General features: G+C 35.8%; 1 protein-coding gene across 1 annotated transcript in view; it reads left to right on the top strand.

The window, feature by feature from the left end:
• Window positions 1-24,817, top strand: part of NRG3 (neuregulin 3) — a 409,554-nt gene that overhangs the window by 196,347 nt on the left and 188,390 nt on the right. The window lies entirely within an intron of this gene.

Below are 24,817 nucleotides of genomic sequence, written 5' to 3' on the forward strand. Positions count from 1 at the left end.
TTAAGTCTTTGTATGACTAAAGAACTTATTACATCTTAATAAAAGTAGATACTGCATAGACAGGTTTATTTATTTACTTTTAATTTCCAATAGCAAGTTTAGAATTATTCGAGTGAATTCTAGCGTATGATGTGGACCGGTTTGCTTGGGTCATGGTTTGCCATTGGGAAAGGTCAGATTTCTCCTCTATAGTGCGTGTATGTACCTATTAAGCAGTACACGTGTGTTAATCTCACTTTGTAACAAATTAGTTTGATTCTTTTGACATAAAAAAATCTAGAGTAATAGCAACATTATAAAGTGGGGTTATTAAATAACTGCCTTAATGCGTACATTTTGTATAGGGGTCAAGGTGTAAATTTGAAGTTTGTTTTGGGTTTTTCTTTTGGTTTCTTTTTTTACTTCAGCTTGCTGCACTTGGAAAAACACAACCTTATGACCAAGACATGAATAAGGATACTAATTCATTCATTCTATTAATTAAACAATAGAAAGCAAGCAATACACCTCAGCTGCTGTATTTATATGTATAGAAATAGCTTTCAGATTTCTGATGTGGGTTTTTTTCCCCTATTTTTCATATCTGTTGAAAAGTATTCCATCTTTCCTTCTTGAATGGTATTAGTGATTGTGTTTTGGAAGGTTTAGTCTTCTCTTTTTTTTTTTTCTTTTTATTTTTCCTTCCCCCACCCACCTTTTTTTTTCTTTTCCCCGTGTTTCTTTCCCCCTGCCCCATTTTTCTTTTTTTTGTGTGTGTGTTTCTTGTTTTTCCCTCTTTCTCCCAGCCATCTATCCCTGCAAAATAATGATAATAAAAAAAGACAGTTCCTGGAGATGTAGCGTAATGTGTAGTCCTACATATGTCATTCCATGTAGGGAATGGAAAAGACTATTTTATCTTTGTTTCTTTACTGAGGAGGATCTAGAAATGGGACAGCTGACCCCTCTACTGAAGCTAGCAGCCCTACCTGAAGAAAGTAGAGAACAGGGAGGCAGCAGAAAGAGAGTGGAGTCTGGTGGAGCAGGGAGTGTGTTCTCTGTGCATACTGGAGGAGCAGACCTCTTCAGGTGGTAATTTCCGTTCTTAGGTGAAAAGAGGCAAGAAAGATTTTTGTTGTGTGAAATAGGCTTGCTACTTTGGCCTATTTCCACAGCCATTCTCTATAGTAAAACCCCCTCCAAATATAAACCAAGAAAAAAAGTTGTATTAATTGAGCGGAAAAGTGGTATTATTCTAATAAAAATTGTACGTTCTGTTGCAACAACACATCGGGTTTTGCACATCTGTTGATGCACTCTGCTTTAGAGCTACTACACAAAAATGTTATAAAAAATAGTAGGCTAAAAAAATTAGAAAAGTCACTAATTATGCAAACATATTTGTAATGTCAAATATGCTACTGCCAAATATTATGTAATTTCATGAGTCTTCTCAAACAACGTTCTTGTGTCATGTATGGTGCTTTATATTATCTCACCTTGTCAGATCATTTCTAAGGCTCAATGTGCTAGTAAATACAACCATATACATATGATGCCATGAAGTTTCTAAACCCCTCTTTTCATTAATCTTCATAAACAAGGTCAACTGCAGTGAATCGGATGCAACTAATGGTGTGAGTGAGGGACGAGATGAGAATTCAATCTCCAGTTAAAGAACACTTCAGTAAGTTAAATGTATTCAGTTGGTTGAGTAAGTACTTGAACAGCTGCTAGTAAAATCTCAGGTCCATGGGGAATGATCTTTGTGAACTCTTGGATATACTGAACTTTAGAAAAGGATGAAGTTCATGCTTGCGTTTAAAAAGGGAAAAGAGATAGAAGTGGAAATTGAATACCAATTTAGTCAAGATATTGGGAGGCTGGGCATTAATATATTTTATAAATAGATATTTACATCCTTTTCTGTTTTTTTTTTTTTTCTCTTATTTTCTGTTAAAAATTGACACAGCTAGCAAATGTTTGTACATAACGTGAATACTAAAGAAAATACACTTGCAAAACAAAACCTCTCTTCAGTTGTATCATCAGCTCATTGATCTTCATTCTAGCGCAAATATAGTAGGGAAAGTTTAACACCCAAAAGAATGGGGGGATGAGCAGGAGGGGTAGGGTTGGGTTTCACATTAGAGCAGAGAACAAGTTTATCCATTTATCTAAATTCCATTAGATTGATGCTTCTAAATGCAAATAATAGAACTTTCTCTGTCAGCTGGTAGTTTCAGAAAATGTTTCTTGTCTTCATAAGAGGGTGAAATTACAATAGCTAGTTTCAGGTCATAAACAAGTATTAGTCTCTTTGTGCCTGTGTGTTCACAAGAAGTTCTCACCACTCACGGTCAGAGCATGCTGTGGTATTCCTCTAAAAACAGTAAAAGAAAAGGTTCCATTTTCCATAACTGCATATCAGACCTGGTACTGCTGTCTGAAATTGCAGAGAATAATCACACATCAACTTTCTAGTTTGAGAGAGGAAGGTTGCTCTGAGAATAGGCTTGATCACCTCTTTATTCTGTGGTTTAAAGATTGGAAAAGTCATTTGTTGCAGGAAGAAGCAGAGGTATGAAAGAAGCATTATGAGGTGTCCAAAACAGTTTGCAGCTTCTCCTTGGCAGCGAAGTTTTTCTGGGCTGTCTGTGATTCCCAGGAAACTTGTACCACCTACTCTGCCCTTTCCTCTGCAGACAATGGCTCTCCCTTGGCCTAAGAAGACTTGGGAATTTGGAGGGATAGTGATTGAAAGAGGTAGATGATACTTTTTTCTACTAATCTCTGGTTATGTTTATAAAATTAAATTGCTTCTGTATAAATTATGGAGGTTTTTTGGTTTCAATTACTGATTCCAAACTCATACTGCTTTAATGCTTCCCAACTCCATTTGCTTTACCGCCCTACCTGAATCTCCCAAGAAAACATAAATGAGCCTTTTAAGTAGACAGGTTGATACGCATGTTGTTTCTTTAGAAGCGTGTCACGAAATCTGACTTTAAAGCTGAATGCTCGGACAGATTAATATTGGATTTGAGCACCGCATTTTCAATGTCTAAGCCAGGTCTTTGTCGATTAGTAAGATAGATGCATAGCATTTAAACTGATTTTAGCTATTAGTTAGTTAATCTATGATTTTTAGGTCAAAAGAATCTTGGATAAGATTCTTGATTAAGATAAACTATTATTAATAGCAAAAAGTGACACAATTTGGATTAAGAGACTATTTGCCTGATTTTAAACTTTACAAAAGGAGGAGCAAAAAGTCTTGTTCAGCAGTTTTCCATATAAGATATTAAGAATAGGTTCAGATTCTCATGAACAAATTAATGATGATAATTTTTGTTCAGGAAAACGAGCGAGCATGAAGAGTGACATCTAAGACTCTCCTCATGCTCTTGATAGGAGCAGTATGGTAAAATATGGCACTACTTTAAAATGAAACAAATTTCTCTTTGAACCTAAATAATTATAAGACCTCTATTAATGCACTATATTTATGTTCAGTATTATTTGATGGAAGATATAAAACTACTTACATAATATAGTTTTCTGAGTGTATAGATGGATTTCATAGGCATATCTGTGTGTAGTATAAAGTGAGAGAGAGTGAAAACTAGGAGATCAAACGTTTGGTATTATATCCAGCTGTTATTTCTGACATATAATGGAGTTCTATCTATGTGCAAAATATTTTTGGAGAGAATACCAGTGGGATAGTTTCATCTGGGGTAATACTGTTTGTTGGAAAAAAGACCCTGTTTTTTCCTCATTCCTGTCTTGGAAAAGTTGCAGTATGTGTATCTAATTTGAGGCAAAGTAATTTACATTTACTTTGATTTTTTTCCCTTGTTATTCTTTTAGCAGTGAGACACATTGAGTAGTGATGAGCACATAGGACTTCTGGGTTTTAATTTCTGCTCTAGCTTCTAAAGAATTCTAATCTTCATTGCTAATTTAACCTCTTACTATTACTCTCTTTCTTTGTAAAGTTATACTGGGGTTTCAAAAAAGGAAACAGAAAGAAGTACCAGTAAATTGAGAATAGATGGCATTTCTTTGAGTTTAAGAGCTCAGACTATTCATAATCTAAAATGAATTTAAAAAATTTGGGTTCTGTAATCCACAAATTATTAAGACTACCTAAAATGTCTCGGTACGGTACATGAGATCATCTGATGTTTACAGGGTAAGTATTCAAGACAAATGGAAATTGCGAGTAATTTGATTATTTATGTAAGTTCCTACACATGGCTTATCTCAAATCACTGAAAATACTTTATCTGTTTAAAGGTAGCTGTATGCTTAGGTACTTAACTGAACTTAATCCTTCCTAGAGTCTTGACAGTCTTTTACTTCGCAGCATTGGAGAGATTTTTTCTTACGGGAGGCAGAGACCAGCTCCCTGATGGTGTTTTCATGGAAAGGAGGATATTTTGAGAGCTGCCTTTTTGATATTTTGAGGCAGCTATACAGCTGCCTACTTATCTTTGGTTTATACTAAATATATTATTTTGCAGAAAAGGGTATTTACTTACCATGTCCAGCATAATCCTTTCAGGATAAGGTATTTTAAGAAATCATAGCATTTTGGTTGTTTAGTTGGATTAGGTTTCATTAGTTTCATTTACTTATATAATGGAAGAAATATTAGAAGTGAAAGAGCCAAGAGTTGAAGAGGGATGCAGGTCCATAACCTCCTGCCACTTTGCCAAAGCTCTTTGGTTTTTTTTTAAATTTTTTTTAACCTTTTTTTTAAAAAAGAAGTAGATAGGATTATAATTCTATTTTGATCACATCTAGCAAAAGTTAGATCTCTGATTCAACAGATGCAAATATATATTGCTATTCTTACACAGAGAATATTCAGAGCAGCTGAATATTTAAATAAAAATCAATATTAAGCATAATATTCACTGATGAAATGAAATGTTGAGAATCACTATCTAACACATACCGATTGCCACATCCTACCCAGTCTTTTTAGAAAGAACAAAGAGAACATTAATGCAAAATGTCTGCCTTGCTGCTCAGTTCCATCACACATTATTTGGGTGTATTTGATCAGGTGAATCTCCCAGAGGAAACTCATGAAAGAGCAACAGTTGCCTGGGAAATACAACCACTGCCTGTTCTGGTGTTCACATTCTTGAGCTTGCACTGGAAAGAGAGCTGCATTTGGCAAGACCTGTGACAGTGAACTTTGAAGAGACCATGTTCATTTAAGGAAGCTGCACCTCTCTTCTTTCAGTAACAATATAATTCATTAAAGAAAAATAACTTACTTGTTCCTTAGTCAGGGTGGAATAATTTCTTTTAAGGCGAGTTATAATATCTGGCAATGGCAGCTGCAGTTACACATGTAATTAGTTTTACTGTGAAAAGAACGTATAGACTTCATAAAGTGGATTTATAGTTTCAATTTATTTCTAATTTTGGTTTGGTTTTGTTTTATTATAGTATCTTTGCATTTGTGACAGAGGCATCCCCACATGGTATATTTGAAACATTTAGTTGTAAAGTCAAGTGTATTAAAAAAGTTAGTTCTTTGTCTAGCTGATCCCAAATAAATTGTAGGATTTAATTTAGGGTCTATGAGTGTCTTTATATATTCCAGGGACAGCTGGGGACTGTCTATTCTCCACAACTTCATTGTGATATTTTCCGTGTATGTAGCAGAGCTACCTATTTTTGCAGCTCTGTCATTTTGCTAAAGGTCAAGTCTGAGAGAATGCTTCATGTTGAGTGCACAGTGTATGATGTCAGGCTTTTCATGCAATCATTTTGAAACGTCACTGGCAATTGTAATGATCTTAATCTGACCACTGTCTTGTTTCTAGAGTGTGTTTAGCAAGAATCTTTAAAAATCTGTGCTAGGACTTTCGTTTACAGCAACAGTGCTTGCTTTCTTTCTCACCAGAATTTACTTTTGTAAATTCAATTAGGTATTGTGCTATACGACATAATCAAGGAATGAGGCCTTTTAACATGGAAAATACTCCACATATTTCTTAAAATTCTTTTTTCCTCTCTCATTTTATTGTTTAGTTTAGTGGTGAGTCTTCTATTTTCTTGAAAAAATAGTATCTTGCTGATCATGCTATATGTGGTAATCAGGCATGTTGCCACTGCACATAGTGCTGATGATTTTCACAGGAAAGATTCTTGGCCTTTTTTCCTTTTAGGTTATGTAAAGTGTACATTGAAAATGGACTTCAGGTGTCAATTATGAACCTGCACCTGAATTCTGAACACAATTCTTATTGCACAAAGAGTTCTTGGTTGGATGTGTTATTGAAAGAAGTCAAATATGTGAAATTTTGAGAGAAAATCATTTAGGTGATTTCCTTCACTAAAGTTTAAATCATCTTAATCTACTTCTGAATCTAGTTCTGATTTTTTTGCATTCCTGTGCACAACACAATTAATATGTATATACTGCAAAAAAATTTGTACATGATCCTATGCTCATTTTATCTTTCTATTTTTTCATAATTGTCTGAAAATAAGATTTCAACTGCATTAATGGCAAATGCATGTGTGTTCCTGGGTGGTCAGGCTGTGACTGTCCTGTTAGGACAGCAGTAGATGCATCTGCACTCATAAACAAAGATGAGGAACAAATGGTATATTTTAAAGGCATGTATTGCACATGTGAGTTTTGTTTGTGTTTCTTCCATTAAGGAAAAAATACTGATTTCCAAACACTTCTGAAGCTGCAAGCAGTGACGCGCTTAAAAAATTCCATTCTGGAAAGCTTGACTCTTGTGTTATACATGTGCATTACATGCATTTTTGTATTGATAGCTTAATGATGTACATGACATTAACTAATAAATTGTCCCCCATGGTGGGCAAGAGCTATGTTTGATGATCAAAAGCTTGCTTTAATCCCTGGAATACCTCTGTACCCTCTTCCAGCCTGTGTGGTACATACAGTGTATGAGAATCAGATGACAGAGTTTACAGGGGCTTCAGTCTCTAGCATGTGGAAAAGCAGGAAGGCTTAAGAATTTACATCCATTATTTTGTAGGAAAATTTTAATAAATTGCTATAAATGTGTAATTTGTAACCAAGCTGCCAGCTTCCTCTGGCAAATAGAAGTTCAGGGCTACAGAACAGTTAGTCTCCTGTTGCCATTCTTTGGTGCAAACCCCTGGTGTGGTCTTCTGGGTGTTTTTGACCTAAAACTACTACTTTCACTGTAGGGTTCTGGGCTCTGTGTCAGTTTGTTGTGTCTGTGCATTATTGTATCTATTGCTGCCTGGTAATTTGCTTCTACTGGGTAGGTGCCTGCCTCTCAATGCACATACACGATTTGGAAGAAGAAATAATAGGTTAGATGCCTTGTATTTTCAGCCATGCATGAGCAGTATTAAGGTTCAAGAGAATAGCCTCCGCAAGAATCTACCCTTTCATCAGAGGCTGAGGCGTGGTCTTTAAGTCAGATATGATGGATTTCAGTCAGCCTGGCACATTGTGCTTTAATCTGTAGAAGGGATGTTCGGGCTTTTATCCCATGGCATTGATCTGAATTACTGCTAGTAGTAGGAGGAATCAATTCTCTTTGGTCCTAGATCTGAGCTGCCTAAACTATAGAATTATGTTTTAATTTAGATTTACTTCCCACTGTAAAAGATAAGGGCTCCTTCTGGGCATACTGTTAGGTCTCGACCTTGAAGGTTTCTGTTATAATTTCAACATTTAGACCCTTATCTCATGAATTAAAGGTTTGTGTTTTAATTCTAGTAATCCCCCATGTGAAAGCCCTTAGCACAATCAGATCATTGCTGAGAGCACACAAATCAGCTACTGAATTCAGTTATATTGATTTTTTCTGCTTGCTGAAGGAATGATCAACACCTAGCTTCATTAACAACCCTGAGCCAGCACTGGCCTGTTCTGGTCTTCCGTATGACTTTCACTAGCTGACATCTGTTGCCTTCAGTTTGAATTACTGATCTTATACAACTGAAAGCACATAAATGGATTCAAGCAGTGACACTGAGACTGACATCTTCTCATTGCCTTGCAGAGCAAAACTGCAGAGCTTCATCATAGCAGAATGGCCTTTTCTCTGAGATTCATAACTGTGATTTGACTGTGCAACATTTCGTATGCAAACATATTTTAAATAATTAGATTTTCCACTGCCTGCATATTATTCAAGTCACAGGGCGCAAATCTTCCTCCCTTCTGTATTTTGTGTTTAATGGTGACCATCAGAGGACTTACCATCACTTTGCATTATACGAGTGCATTGAATTTGAACTGCCTCAGTTACAGTTGTTGCTCCGGATTGCGGTTCAGCGAACATCTATAGGCTAAACTCCATCTCCCTGTCTGGTTTTGGGTCTTTAGATGGACTACTGCTTTATTGCTCTTTTTCCAGACCTTTTGAGTCTGCCAAGTTCAGCTTGAAAAAATGGAGGTAACAAATGTTATCAACTCATTCTCATATTTGCAATTGAGCCATAAGAGCCTCCAGAAGAATCATGAGTGTTTTTGGCAGCTGGTGCTGCTGGTATTACCTAATACCTAGAAGCAAGGTGCATATGAAAATGAAAAATAACAGATTAATGGAGGTAAAAAAAGTATGCTTAACTTCAAGATAAGAATGAGAGTGCAATTTGATTTTTATTCTTTCTCAGTTACTTAGGGCTTGATTTTACAGATGTTCTGAAAACATCTGAAGTGAAGAACCTCCTTGTTTGGAGGTTGTGGTTATTGAGATGCTGTGGAGGATTGTGTGGAAAATCCAATCAGTTCAAAATCAGGCAAGCTAGCTTGAAATTGCTGAGGGTGAATTTAGCAAATTCAGAAGATTTAACAGAGAACTGGATGAAGAGAATCACATTAGAAGCATGAGCTGGAGCACTATGTGACCTGTGGTTGTTTCTGAGGGACAGTGGCCCATGCAGTCACATTCTTACTGAAATTAAATACAGTCTTGTGTGAGGATTGCCTGACTCAAATTCCTAGAGTCAGAAGCACCCTGTTGAAATTTTGCTGAACACACCACTACGTCAAAGCTAAAACACTTTTCCTTCAAGAAGAATGTATGTTAAGCAATACATGTGAAGTAAAAGTTACAATATAGTGCTATACTTCGTATTTTCTTACCAAGATTGACTCAATTTATTTCTGTGATTAACCATACGACAAGAATACTGCCACTGTTCTATTTCAGCCTTTCATTTTGTGATGGATTAAAATCAGTCTTCTATATGCTGATGTTTGTTGAAATTTGACATGTCTCAGAGGTAGATGTCCAGGCCATGGACGTGAGCACGTTCAGCTGCTGAAAACAGCGATTCTGATGGACCTTTAATTTCATTTTAGACACCTTTGATTTCATTTTAGACACCATTAGCTTATTCTCCGCTGGTAAAAAATAAATTAGTTTGACTTGCTTGCCTTGGGGCATTTGTTTCTCATAGCTTTAGCATTGCTAGTAATTGTGGAGATTTCAATTTTATTTTATATTGTGAATATCAAGATGTTTGGTTTATCATAGAGCTCCATGTGACTGTTGGTTACGGGGGGAAAGAATTGGGCTATGGGGAATCATGATGTGATAGCACACCTGAACTTTTACAATGTGCAAGATAGTTCCATAAAAGCAAGAATTTTGTAGTGTTTAACAGCTGCTGTTTTGCCACTCTGTTACAGACTCAGCCTCTTCAGGAATTAATTTATTATAGTTTTTCAGTCACAGGTGAAACTATTATGACCTGAAATTTTTGACAGCTCTACAGCCTGAAAGCTATCCTCTTGCCACATGAAGAAAAGTAAGGACATGTAGGTAACATTCTTTGGTATACAGCTCAGTTAATTTCCACATTTTGTAGATGGTACAGTTTGGTAATATGTTTTATTGTCTATTCCTGCTTCTTGAGCAGAGTTTCAAATTATTTTTAATTTGATAAACACTTCTAATGCTATAAGTGTTCACTCACATCATTTATATGCATCTGCATCATTAATTTAACTTTTGATTTTTAAAAAAAAGAAATACATGGTTTTGCAAAACTTACGCATTCTTGGCCACATTTTGAATTGTTGTAAATCACTATAGTATATCTCTAAGTGGAACTTTAAAGAAGTTTTATGCTCCAGGAAGTTAGCTCTGGCTGTGGAGACATAATCTCAAAATGAATGTGTGTATCTTGTATGAGCTTGTATAATGTTTGCTGCAGATGAATTATTTGGTAGTTTATAAATTAGTTCTAAAATGAAGATACAAATCTTACATTCAAAAAATTGGCCAATACTATGTATATTTTGGTGTTACATATGGCAGCAGTGTTCTGGCTGATGCTTCTGGAGCTATAAGGTCCACAATTGAACATGATGTCCCTTTTGAAGGATAATTTTTCCTCACAGTGGCATGGGGACTACATTTAATGTTTGAGACAGTTTACAATACAGTGCAACAGAGATGATAATGATAATGAGGACTTCACAGATGTCTTCATTTGGAAAGAAATGGAGATGATTCCAATTCTGAGCATATTTAGGAAGTACTAGACTTTTAGCAGCAGTTAAAGAAAGGAGGTGTGGATTCCATGCACAGAAGGGAATTCTCCTACAGAATTGGGTTCAGATGACATTCAGCCTTTTGAAGTCTGATCAGCTGAAGTGCCTTGCTGGCTGATACAGTCCTTCCACATCTGGAATTATGTACTATATGACTTGCCTAGGTATCTGTATACTGTGCTCTGCTGGTTCTGAACAGGGAAATAAAGCCTGAAAAGACTAACGAGTGCAGCTCATGTTGCTTAATCTTGAGGCTGCGGTTATAAAGCTATGTTTGATCCTTTGTGAGAAATCTATTTCATTCGGGTGATTGTTATCCTTCTCTGTCCATCTTATGTAGGATTGCAGTATGACCTTGAGCAGTGTTTACTGTGGAGAACTTGAGTACTGTGCATTTATTTACCATTATGGAAGGGGTAACATTACTGTTTGGGGTTTGCCTTGTTTTTATATTTAAAGAAAGTTGAGTGACCCATAAGGTTCATTGTAATGGCACTAATGTAAGTCTACACCAAACAAAGCAAATAGCCAGGAACTCCTTTCCTTTCCTATAAGAAGATAATAAAAATTTCAATTAGCTTCCTGCTGCTTCATTTTTCTCCATGTACTTTGACATTTAGCACATTAGTTTTTAATTTTCTTTGATTTTTATAAAGACTATTTTTCAATTATTCAGCCATGTCAAGCAATTTTTTTATGATAATTTAAAAATACATAGTGTAAACACCATCAACAAGATTTTTTTATTTATTATTTTATTTTGTTAATCTCAGCAGAGCTCTGCTTCCTTATACCAGTTGGGGTTGTGGTTCACAGTTTTCAAGATAGCTGTAGGTCTGGGATCAATTGCTACTTGATCCCCTGAAAGGGAATAAATTATACAGGAGTTCTTTGGGTGAGGGTAAAATAGTTATCATAATTAAATATATTTAAAAACATCTTTGTAAAGCAACCTGCTCAAATGAACAAAAAAAACCAGTGAGGGCCTGTGGCTGTCATTTGAAAATCATGGTGAGTGGCTACAGCCAGTTTCAACCCTGGAAGTTATATGTACTAGCTGACAAAGTAGCAATTCAATTCCTGATCAGTCTAATAAGGTAAGCTGACCTTTTTTGATTCTTTTAGTGAAATATCACTTTGCTTGGTAGTTGCTTTTGAATTAAAATTTTCAATGCTGCTTTGCTGATAAAGTGATGCAAAAATGAGTAATGTTGCAATTTTTCATGGCAAGTGAGGTGCTTGTAATAGTTTGTTTCACTTTGCAAAAAACATTGCCAGGTAAACCTCTCTGTGATGAAAGAATATAAGTATGGGTATAAAGTGACCAGAAGAATTAATGTTTTGCCCTGCCAATGTGAGGAGAAAGAGCAGTCTGAGTCTGGCTAACAGTTGGCAAGTTTCTTCTGCCTTTAAATAAATAAATAAATAAATAAATAAAATAGTTTTTCTGTCCATGAATAGGCATTATTTAGTTACGTATTATTTACTTAAAATGTATGTTAAGAAAATTGAATACCAAAGACATGGAATTATTTGATTCTAAAAGACAATTAAGTTTTCTATTAACATAATTTTTATCCATTTTATTTTTTTTTTATAATGTATTTCCAGGGTTACTGACAGGTGAACAGATTAGTTTGCTTTTAGCAGACAGATTTAGTGAAAAGATGTGATTATGTTTTAAGAGTAACAAAGTAAAATTAACAGAACTTCTTACTTCCTAAAGCACTACTTAAAAGGTAGAATTGGAGACCCTAGGAACATGTCTGCTGTCCTCAATAAATAGAGGAGTTAGGGGCATTTGCCCAGGTAGTGAGGACTGAATAAGCTCCTTGTTTCTTGAAGTGGTAAAATTTGTGTATTTAACCTTATCTATGTCCTCAGCTTTACTCACAAGGGCTTTATTAGACCCGGAACAGTTTTGTAATAACGTGAGGATGTATTTCTGGAGCACAATAGTCTCATATGAAGCATTGGTACCAATTAATATCTTGATACTTGCACAGGATGTTGAGATGGGAGTCTTAGTGAAACCTTAAGCAAATTGTGTAATCGTGCTAGTTTTTAGTTCCATGGATCTACATGTAAGGCCTGTTAAGCAGAGGAATGTGTATTTTTTTTTTGAGTGAGGAAAGCTGGGCATTGTCTGTGATACATTGTAAAAGATATGTGTTCTCCAATGACAAACGTTTGCTGAATCTAAAAAAAGACAAACCCCCTCTGTTTTATGTTATGATTTTTTAGCTGCCATCTTATTCTTAATGTTTCTCAATTTTTTACTAATTTCCAAATTCTTATAGTCTAATTGTGTGTATGTCTACCCAGCAGATAAGAAAATTAAGGAAAAAATTAAAGCAAATTTAATCAGAGGTTGTTTTTCTTTCTTCAGTGGTTGGAAGGAACTTGATTTCTTTCTTTTTTTTTTTAAAAAAAACATGTAGGGTACATTGGGAAGGAACTTGATTTTTTAATTTTATTCTTTTTGGTAACATGTAGGTTACGTTGGGAGATTGCAGAATATTCTGTTTTCTCGTCAGTTTTGAAAATGTGGTTCTGTTTTTTCTAGTAGCATAATTCCAATTGCATGCTTTGTGTATAGGTTACAGCTAGGTCTGTAAAAGTAGCAGGGCTGGCATTTAACAGATTTGTGGCTGAAAAGCATTTCAATGGAGTATTAGACACATCTCTTTGTTCCAAATAGAATATGTTTCAGGATATGATTTGTAGTTTAAAACAAAGCACTGTAAAATACTGATATTTACTGGAATTGTAGTAAAAGTCTTTTATCGTTAGTATTTGAAGCAGAGCTTGACATAAAAGCTTTGAGTAATTGCTTTTTCACTGAGATGAGTTTTAGTGTAAATTCTTCAGTACTTTTGGAATGCTCATTTGGTGGGGAGAACTCTTTTCAAAAGAAAGGCAGACTTAGATAAACTAGTTCGTCAGAGTTACTGTACGTCCATATTATACGTATACACATATGTATGTGTAGTATAGTTTATGTATATTCTAATAAAGGCTTTACTTTTTTTCTACAAGATTCCCTACTCTCTGTAGAGGAAGAACTGGGAGAATGAGAAGTGTTGAACTGAAAAAAATGGGTTGCATACAGAGCATTAGGGTAGAAAGACATGAGTTGTGTATTAGGTGAGATTGTTGACATGTTAAAATTTAGGGGGGGGGGGGCTCTGTGCCCTGTGTCTACATTGTCTACACAAGATCCTAGTAAAATAATTTAAACCAGACTTTTCAGTTCAATCTCTAATTATGTGTTACTTGAATGCCTGACTTAAAATGCTGGACCCTATGAAGGGTTACATCCAGCAATTTGTGTCAGCTGCTAATCTTTAGGATATCAGGAGAAAAGAAATGCCAGTTAATAGTTATTTAGGAAAACTTTCCTAGTGCTTTGAAATCAGACACATCTTGTTCAACCTCCCCTTCAAAGCAGGCATGACATAAGGTTTAAATCAGGTTTCTCAGGACCTTTTTCCATTGAGTTTTGGTGACTTTGAGGGACTGAGATTACACCACATGGTCTGTATGGCAGTGCTAAGCCACTCTGTAAAAGTTTTTTTTCATATGGGAAATATCTCAAAAAAGATGTTCCAGAGCCATGTTAGGAGCCTGAAATTTGAAGACAGCTTTAATTTTGCCTCTTGCTAATTTTTAATAAAGGTGTGAACGTACATTCTATTAAGCAAGCTCTCCACATATAATCTTCTTGTTTCCATGTATACTATATTTATCCTTATCCTACCTAAAAGAAGAGAAATCTATACTTGTTTCCCTAGTTGTGTCATTCTAAAAGGAGGTATGTATGGAAGTCTCTGAGTGTAATCAATGTGTTCTGAATTTTGTAGTTGGAATCAATGCAGTTCTCACTTAGAATACTGCTTGACTGTTCAGTGTAACTGCTAAGGTGTTGAATGTGTCATCTTTCAATGTTGCTTTCATTAAATTGGTATGCATATATATAGGGTAAGCTAGCAGGACTTGAAAGGAAAATAAAGCAGAGCCCTTATATTAGGGAAAGAACTGTTTAGGAGTGCAAGGTAAGCCTCAAAGGGGTTGGATGCCTGAGGTGATAAACAGAAACAATTGTTGACTTCCTTGTCAGTATTTGAGATTTTCCTCTTACTGGAGCTTGTCAGCAGTGTTAAATCCAGGAGCCCTTCAGGAAACAGAAACTAAATATTAGAGACAGATATGCAGAATTTCGGCCATCTGAAAGGTTACCCTGAGGTAAACTGAAAATAAAAATGTCATTTGATAGGAAAATTCTTCTCCCACGTAAGGGAGACATAGTAAAAGTTTATCTTCCTGCAGGTGCATTCTTTGTATCCCTTGGAAGAACAGTGACCAAAGTACAATGTCAAAATCTTCATTTAAGCTAAGGTACTACATAAGAAGGTATGGCAAAATAAATCTTCAATGCTTAGTGAAGCAGTATAGCCATCCTTTTTATGTACGGGGAAAAAAATGCTATTGCATCACCTTCAGTGTTATCTTGTATGTGATTTAATGTAATCAATGGGTGAGCATCTTAAAATCTCATTAATGAGCACATAAATGTTTTTTCTTGTTTAAATGTTTTCTTGTGCATAAATTAATTAAGAATAGCATGAAAGAGTGTGGGCATGGCGTTGGGTAGAGCCTAGGTTCCATAGTTTAGGAATAAACTAAGAATTATTTTCCTTTGTTTCACCTTGAGCACAGATAATGTGGGTTTTTTTTTAATTGATGATGATGTCTTTTTTTGTACGGCTGTAATATTTAAAAATCCCACTGGGCGGTTCTCCTTAGATAAACTTAAAGAATTCATTCCATTATTACTCCACTTACTCTGTTGCAAAAGTGATCAGAATTATATGGTTAAATGGTAGCTAAAAATTAATCAATCTTATCAATAAAACGCAAAGATTCCAAAAGCAGTGTGGGAGTTTTTTTTGTCAGGTGCTCCGGCTTGCTGTGGAGCTTTAGGTACAAGACTGACTTCGTGCAGAAGTTTTATCGATGCGAGTTGAGAATAAGATCGTACATCTTTTAGGACTACATCTAGAATTTCAGGTGCTTGGGGAGTCACTTTCTGACCAGGATTCTGACCTGTAAATATAAAAGGAATACTTGACAAACCCAAGCATAAGTAATTAACAATTCTTACATTTACTAACCAAACTTTATTTGAAAAAATATAATTGCATTCAAGAAATAAAACAAAGGAGACCATCTCAAAAAAAAAGAAAAAAAAATTAAAAAGCTGATCAGGTTGTTATTTCTAAGAATCCACTCTTATTTTTTCTGTTTGCCATGAAATTTGTCATTTAGATTTTCTTAATGTTACTATAGTGCAACAGATTATATTAGTAATCTTTATATTTTCCCTGCCGGTCTTTGAAGTTCACGTTATAATTCATGTTTTAGTATTGCTTGTAAAGTGCTCAGATATATCTGACTGAAATATCATATGAGTCATTTTTAATTCATCGTGTGAAGTGTGCCAAATTTGTTCATCAGCTCTAGTGTTTTAATTCACATCTCTTCAGGATTGTGGGAGAATTCAGAAAGAGTGGTTCTAACGACTGAAAAAGAACGACTAAAAGTCTTTAGGATTATCCAAAGAAGATTTTATCACCTCTGTACTAAAAACCTCCTCCAGTTATGTATATCCATATTTATATGTAAATCTTCCTGCACTGAGAGCTAGCTGAATAATCTGACAAGCCATGAGTTAGGTTTTTATTTTTGTCAGTAATACATATAAGAAGAATCTGACTGACTTTGTTCTTAATTTTTAACTTTCTGAGTGTTGTGAAGTGTTTTGCCAATACCATTAGATCACTTTTTTATCTTCAGCAGAAAAGAATCATTTGGGAATAATTGTAGGCTTAGTAGTGTTGGACTCACACTGTGTGGTCCCGTCTTAAATCCTTCAGTGTCTTCTTTTTGATAGACTTATCTAGTATGAAGATTAGATGATTTTCTTCATTTCCTTTTTCAAGGTCTTCATACAATTATTTCCTTTTTATGAATGTCATCCGCTCTAATAAGTTTGTGTCAATTTTTTCTTTTAATGTGTTGAATCTTTTTAAAAGAGTTAGTGTCTGGTTTTGGCAGTGAGATATGTATAATTGCTGTTTAAAAACGTATCATCAAGCGTATATTTGGATCAAAAGAAATAAGATGTAAGGATCAGAATGCTGGAAATTAGTATTTCAAGTATATTGAATTACAATATTAAAGCTAATATTACTGGGCAATGAGTAGATTCTTAGTAAGCTTCCTATTCATAGCAAAAATGGTGATTCCTAAATAACATAAGTCTATAGTGGCCTAATAGAATGGAGCACTTAATCAGTAGAATTTTTCAATGCTTCTTCTAAAAGTAGAGATAGCTGTTACTTATTTTAACCAAGGAGGGCAAATTTCACCCTGGCATATTTAAAAAAAAAAAAAAAAATTCTAACTTTTAAATAGTGGTCTAAATAAAAATGATGTACTTTCTAGTCTGTGGTGAAGACGACGTATCATATCTGAACAAGTTGGAGACAGAGCCATAACATCTGCCTTTTTAGCAGCATCTGGTCATCAGCTGTGGTCAGCAAGTGATGGAAGATGCTGAATGTCTGAAGTTCATCAGTTGTCTTTCGCCATCGCTTCTGGGGTGATTTTCCCATCAGTTTTACTTGTGTCAGAAGGAATTATGGAGTTAGGAAAAGATAGGAATGATGCACTATAAACAGATTTTTTGCAGGTTGCTAGAGCAGGATGATGTTTAGCCTGAAAGCCACAGAACATCTCCCATTTTGTGTTCGGGGATCAGTCTTGCAAGGTTTCAGAAGTTTTGACACTTAGCAGTTTTATAGATTTTTAACATTTACAAAGAATTGTATTCTGATTTTTCTCATTTACTCCCTTTATTCTTGGAAGGTTTGATTTCTTTCATCAGTAAAATCTTAACTTTGTGCAGTTGTTTTACTTGGTTTTTTAAATGCCAGGCAAAAGAATAAACGTGTTTTATGGAAGGCATACTATTGATTTAGGTGTATAAAATGAAATATTCTGTTGGCTGTTTCTGGTTATGGATTTGTCCAAGTCTTTGCATAACAATTTGCTTTGAATATTCTATTTGGATCATGCTCTGGATAGAAAATCTGTTCATGAATTGTGTTTCTTATTAATGTACATGAGTTTCATGATATTCAGCTAGCAAAAAATATCTTTGCGTTTTAGTAACTCTATTCTTCTTTTTAAAATTTTATCTATATATTGGGTGGCTAACCCAATCACTGGGAAAGTCCTTTTTCCCCTGAATGGAGTGAATGTGGTTTTCACATGGAAAATGGTTATTCAGCTTTGGACACTATTCAGTACCTGCTTAGTCTTGGGTACTTGAATGGACTTAAGGTTAATTAGCAGATAGGGGCTGTGGGATTGAGTAGTAGTGAATTAACCTACCTGTGCTTTATTGTTTCTGGTTTTTATTGTATATATTAAAATACATGATTCATATCAGCTCCAGTAACTTCAGATACAGAGACTCTTTGTTGTGTTGATTTTCCCAAAATGGCTTTATTTTAAGATTAGAAATCACTTTGAAACCTATTGCATATAATAAAAGTTACGAACAGTAAAACAGAATATGTAGACTTTTTTGATACATCTAGTTTTTCAGAGACATCGCCTGTGACACATTAATAATACAATGATTGATTTGGCAGTCGGGATGGTTTGTCACATAGCTTTGAATGTATGAGAACAGTAATAGTTTCATACCGTTACATTTACATTTAGACAAGCATGCAAAACTGGCATTTGCTGGTTTAGTCCTCATAAAAGCTAAAGTGTCCTTTTGAATTCTGTACGTACAGTAAGAAGACAGGAAAAGATAATCTCTGTAAAGCATTTCTGTACCTGTCAGCCTGAATGTGCTGTGGTAACTGTTCAATATTAACATCTCAATTGTATGTTTTGATGTTCTTTCTGGGTTTTGGTGTGGGGTTTTTGTTTGTCTGTTTGTTTTGGGTTTTTTGGTGGGGTTTTTTTGGGTTTTTTTTGTTTTGTTTTTAAATGTAGACACAGAATTCTGTAAAGTAAAGGAGGTTAATGCTTGTGTTTGGGGGGTTTACCAAGAGAGAATTTCATTCTAGATAACTGCTAACCCATTTTTCCATCCTAAGTAGGCATAATTCTTTGAAAGTCATAGAAATATGTGAACTGATATTGAACTCATTCGCATGAGTAGTTTGTTTTTCTTTGGCAAAATATTTTAGGTAATTTGAGTGTTTATGAAAATGCATATAGCAGCTGTTTACTTGTTTTTAAAAAAAGTGTGTTTTATTTTTTCTTTCCCCCCCTATATTTTAAAGCAAAAAGTATAGTTGACTTAATAAAAATGAAGATCTGAGCTTGTATTTTTTTGAACATAGTGCTGAAAGTCCATTGTAATGCAGTATTCTTGCTTAAACACAAGCCAGCGTAACTATACTTTCTCATGTTTTGTTAGTGTCTGCATGGATTTCTTCCTCCTAGTTGCGAGGTTTTTTTGGTGTTTATTCCTTGCCTTATTTTCAAAGAAATGCTGTTGAAATCACTGATGTACTCAGAAACTGCTGTTCCATATATATGAGGTTTCTGCAAGAGAGAGAGGGCTTTGGCATTGGATTCTTATTTGTTCCAATAGACAGTATTCACTCCAATACACACAATGCACAACTTAGTGGAGCAATGGATAGGTAGGATACTACGGCTCATTGGCTTTCCAGATTAGATTTGCATGACTCTAGTGCTGAGACATAACAAACAAACTAGATGGGAACAGGATCTTGAGTCTGGCTAAATAGTGTCAACATCACAGTTTGTAAGATGGGTCCAGAGACTTTGGAATTGACTCATACATCACACCTCCTTTTCTGAATAGCGGAAAGAAACTTTTGATCTCTGTTAGCTGTCCCTCTGAGAAAGCTGAGAGTAATTTCCTTGGAAAGTGTAGTAAGAAAGAGGTGTTCATGCTGTTCTGATTTATTGACTAGTTGTATTGCTTGGTCACCGTTTGTCTAATGTAATTAGTAACCTAAACTGTGTTATCAACACACCTCTTTGTTTATTGACTGTACCACTCTAATTTCTAACAAGTTGTATCTGAACAGCTGGAAGTTTGCAGTGTGACCATACACTGGAATTAAATACCAAATACCCTATGTTGTCAACTAATGATCACTAGCTAACATGCTGGAGGTTAGGCACTTCAATCTTTGACAATATATTACAGTTTTCTAGATGTTTTAATTTGCTTTGTTTTCTGTTGTTTTTTATAGCTTAAGAGTTGAAGGGCTGTGCCCAGCTGATGTTGAGTATCTCCAGAAATGAAGACTCCACAGCCCCTCTGGGCAACCCCTTCCAGTGTGTTAGAAGCCTCAACGGGAACAAAATTTCCTTACATCTAACTGGGGTCTCCCACGTTCCAACTTGTGTCCCTTGTCTCTCATCCTGTTGCTCTGTGCCTCAGAGAAGACTCAGGAATAGGATTTTCCCTGAAACTTGAATTTTTAAGCTCCTTCAGCTTTATACATGAAGTGCTATAGCAGTTTGACCATTTTGTGGCCCTCAGCTAGAATAATTTCAGTATATCACGATCTTTACTCTGGTCAAAAATAGCCACCACTGTATGCAATTAAAAAAAAAAAAATTTGTCTGGTTTTGGCTAATATTGTCTTGTTTCTCCTTTTTTTTTTTTTTTTTTTTGGTTTTTGTTTGTTTGGGATGTTTTTGGTTGCACTTCATCATTTTGGTTGCGCCAGTCTCTGTAACTGTTTCTGACAACATCGTTTTGTGTCTCAGTCTGCCTTGCTATCCATTCCTTTTTGATAGGCCTGGTGCATTTCTTTTATGATCATTCAGCATATTGCAGTTGGGTCTATTATGCTGTTATTTATTTTTTTAAGTAAACTGTATGTTTCTCATGTTGAATAACAAAACACAGAAACCTTATCATAATTCTAGGAAAGAAACCAAATGGTTTTCCATCAAGTTAAAAAAAAAAAAAAAAAAAAAAAAGAAAGGAGGAAAACAAGGAGGGGGGTAAAGCAAGTACATTTAGGATAGCTTCAGAAGGTCCTTTATTTAGGACCTAATTTACAGTTTGCAAGTTATGAGAATTACCAAAGCTTAGAAGAAAAGGTTTTCTGGGTTTGATTCTTCCTTTTTGTTGACTGAGATTTGTAACAGCTGGTAGGTAAAAACATTTTTGCTGATAATGCTAAACTGGGAGGAGTGACTGACACACCAGAAGGCTGCGCTGCCATTCAGTGAGACCTGGACAGGCTGGAGAGTTGGGCAGAGAGGAACCTGATGAAGTTCAACAAGGGCAAGTGTAGGGTCCTGCACCTGGGGAGGAATAACCCCACGCATCAGTACAGGATAGGGGTCGACCTGATGGAGAGCAGCTCTGCGGAAAAGGACATAGGAGTTGTAGTACACAATAAGTTGACCATGAGCCAGCAACCTATCCTTGTGGCCAAGAAGGCCGATGGTCTTCTGAGGTGCATTAAGAAGAATGTGGCCAGCAGGTCAAGGGAAGAGGTTGTTCTCCCCCTCAATTCTGCCCTGGTGAGGCCACATCGGGAGTACTGTGTCCAGATCGGTGCTCCCCAGTTCAAGAGAGACAGGGACTACTGGAAAGAGTACAGTGGAGGGCTATGAGGATGATTACAGGGCAGGAGCATCTCTCTTATGAGAAAAGACTGAGAGACCTGGGTCTGCTTAGCCTGGGGAAGAGAAGACTGAGGGGACCATATCAATGCTTATAAATACCTGGAGGGTGGGTGTCAAGAGGATGGGGCCAAGCACTTTTCAGTGCTGCCTAGTAACATGACAAGGGGCAATGGGCACGAACTTGAGCACAGGAAGTTCCACCTGAACATGAGGAAAAACTTCGTTACCGTGAGGGTGACAGAGCACTGGAACAGGCTGCCCAGGGAGGCTGTGGTATCTACTTCTCTGGAGATACTCAAAAACCCGTCTGGATGCGATCCTGTGCTACCTGCTGTAGGTGAACTTGCTTTAGTAGGGGGGTGGGACTAGGTGATCTCCAGAGGTCCCTTCCAACCCCTACGATTCTGTGATTCTGTCCAGTTAGTGGTTTATAGTTTCAACATTTAAAAACTTACCTTTGGAAACTCCCTCCAATGTGGATTAAGTTAAATAAAACTTTTTTTGTGATGTTACACTTTGACTTCTTTTTTTTGAAAGTTTGCAATAAAGTTATAAATAGGGTATTTTGAGCTGAAATACAGATTATAATTTTTTTCATAAACGTGCAGTGTTGTTTGTCATCATGTTATCTAAGCTATTTATAAACAACTCAGATACCTCAGGAAGATTAATCCTATTAGAATGCATTCTTAAGCATCATAATTGTGACAAATGATCTGTAGGCAACTCTTGTATTAACCAAATTTAAAATTTCCAGCTTACAAAAACCAGGTCATTCATTTATATGAGGTACACAGATCAGATCTCTTTAAGGGTGTCTGTGAAAAGCTTTGTCTGTATTTTCCCACTTCTTGTGAGCTTCAGTTGTGAGGATATTTATGTGAGAGCCAGTTCCACTTTAACATAGGGAGTAACCTGAGAGCCTGCCATGCTGTGTGTATTTCTCAGTGGCTTAGAATTTTTGATAGGTGATGTGTGACTACATAGAAAGCAACATGAAATATTTTATATTCTCTATTTTTAACTGTGCTTTTTTTTTTTCCAAAATTGGATAATGATGTTAGTATTATTCCGTAAAATATATAAATAAACAAAATTTTAAAACACACTAGGAAAGAGGAGTTGTAGAAGAAAGGATCCTGACCTTTGTCCCATGATTTGAGGTTAAAAAGATCAATGATTCTGCCACGGAAAGACTCTGCACCCAAGATTTCCAGTATGTACCGCAAGAAGCACAGGTAGTGAGTTCTTCAACCTTAATGATCAGCTGGTTTCTTAAGAGGTTATTATGCGCTCCCATTTTTGTCTGCTGAGAGGAGAGAAAGTTTGCGTGAGATGTACATTCAGTTTCTCAGTCTACCTCTCTGAACAAAATGTTTTCACATGTGCTGTAACGATTTGTGGCATTTAGGATGTGAAAATAATTATGCTAAGAGCTCAGTTATTCCTATGTTGAGCATGTATGTACACACAAAGGTGGGGATGGAGCAGGGAGCAGCATAACTAGGATGCAGGCTAGCCAGCAGTGTTTTACCACCACATGCAGTGGCAGTTCTTGTCCTTTCCTGAGCAGGGCTTCTCCAAACCAGAGATGTCCATTTATGCTTTTCACAGATCTTGAGATGGTCTCTGAATCCAGTCATCGTCCTGCACACTGCCCTCCTCTTCAGCTCTGTGGGTATGTGACTGCCTAAGCCATAGTCTGCTTAAAAAAATACAATAAAACTGTAGGTGCTGTAGGCTCAGTTCTATCACTGCTATAGGAACTGGTGTGTAATGCAAAGAGAATGTTCTGTGTTGTAAGCTTTGCAATAAAAGTATTTCTTGTGTTTGTCTAGCTCTGAGGTAGCTTTGCTGACGTGATTATTTCTATCAGTCTGTTATGATTCTGCAGTAAGCTTATTTACCAGTTGTTTTCAGGATGTGTGTTCCTAGCTAAAAAAAACACGTTTCCATCTGTCATATGCTTGATCGCGTTAGGTAAAGAAAATAACAACAAAAAATGAGAAAAAAACACTAAAAAGCTGTTTCATCTTGTGTAGAATATTTTTCAGAATGCAGTCTTCTAGGTATTGAAATCTGAAATGCTTGAGGCTGGACAGGCAGATGGAATATGAACCTTTGCATCTTAGTATCTTGTGCAAGGAGATGTGATTTTTAGGGAGACATTTTTCTATGTTCCTTCATTCCTCCACCCAAAACATATACTATACTTAATGATAGAAAAACGTAAAAAAACCCCAAACCAGTTCTTCTGGGTTTTGGCATACTCCATCTATTTTTCTTTGTTTCTCTGAAAAATAACTTTTGTCTTTATCAGTAATTTATGAAGAATATCAATTTTTCTGTAAAAATTAGGACAGAAATCTGTACAGGAGAGGGTGGTCATTGAAAATTAATTGAAAAGGTTACTTTGTGTTGCACCTTCTCTGTCCACCCCATCACCCCAACATCTAGCTGTAGCTTCTTGTCTGCATAGTCTGTAAGATCTGGGTGAAGACTGTACCTTTGATCAGAGAGAAAACAGCAATGTCTAATAATAGCTGATAGATTCTGCTGTGTCTTGTGCAAAGAGCTGAAATAAATGGCACCAAAAAACCCAGAACACAGGAATGTGATAAGAGATGGCCACATGTTGCTTACAAAAATTAGAAGCAAATCTGTAGTCTTTTCCTGAATACTTCAGCTTTCATGACAAAGTAATTTTAGGTGAATTTTAGAATTAACAGTCTATTTGTCCGTCCTAAAAAAAAAAAAAAAAAACAAAAAAACAACAACAACAAAAAAATCAACCTCCTAAAATGAATGGCCCTAAAATTCTACATTTAGAATGGCTTTGGATTACTAGACATAAAAAGAAATTAAACTCTTAAATACGTGGCAAAGATGTTACATTTTGAAATCCTTCGTAGTTAAAGTTTTATCAAGCTATCATTTACCATTTTGTTCTACATTAAATGTAGCGTTTTTCGGCGTGTTAAATTTCCTTTAATTGTATAAAAGATTGCTATACCTTTATTATAATACTACAGTTCTACATCCAGCATAGCATCAGGGTGACCGTAACAAGTCAGTCTGGAGATCCATTTAATCCCTTATTCTGTTTGCAGCGACGGCTGAAAGAAAATGGCTGAAGTATCTGTGTGGCTTCTTAATAATTTTTGAGCCCTTTTTTTTTGTGTCAAGCACATCAGGGCTGGATTGCATTTCAATGTGTTTATTAATCTTTAACAACCTTCTACTTCTCAAATATGTTCAGTCTCCCTTAAATCTAGATTCAACCTTTACCTTTCTAATCATCCATTGGCAAGGAAGTTCACAGCCCAACTATTTGTTGGATGATGAGTCACGTCATCTAGTTTTGAAGCTGTTTCCTGTTAGTTTCAGCTGTTGCCTCCTGCTCCTTATTTTTCAAGACAGAGTGAAGAATCAATTTTTATCACCTTGACCTTGAAGAGCATGTTTTTATAGACATTTGCTATTTCTCCCTTCAGCTATGTCTTTGGAAAGACACTGAAGTGTTTTTTCTGTAGGGATTTCTTGCACAGAAGTTATTCTTTTACCTTTGTTCATCTT

Source organism: Leptosomus discolor, chromosome 6, assembly GCF_034619465.1.
Source record: "Leptosomus discolor isolate bLepDis1 chromosome 6, bLepDis1.hap2, whole genome shotgun sequence".
Classification (NCBI taxonomy): Eukaryota; Metazoa; Chordata; class Aves; order Leptosomiformes; family Leptosomidae; genus Leptosomus; species Leptosomus discolor.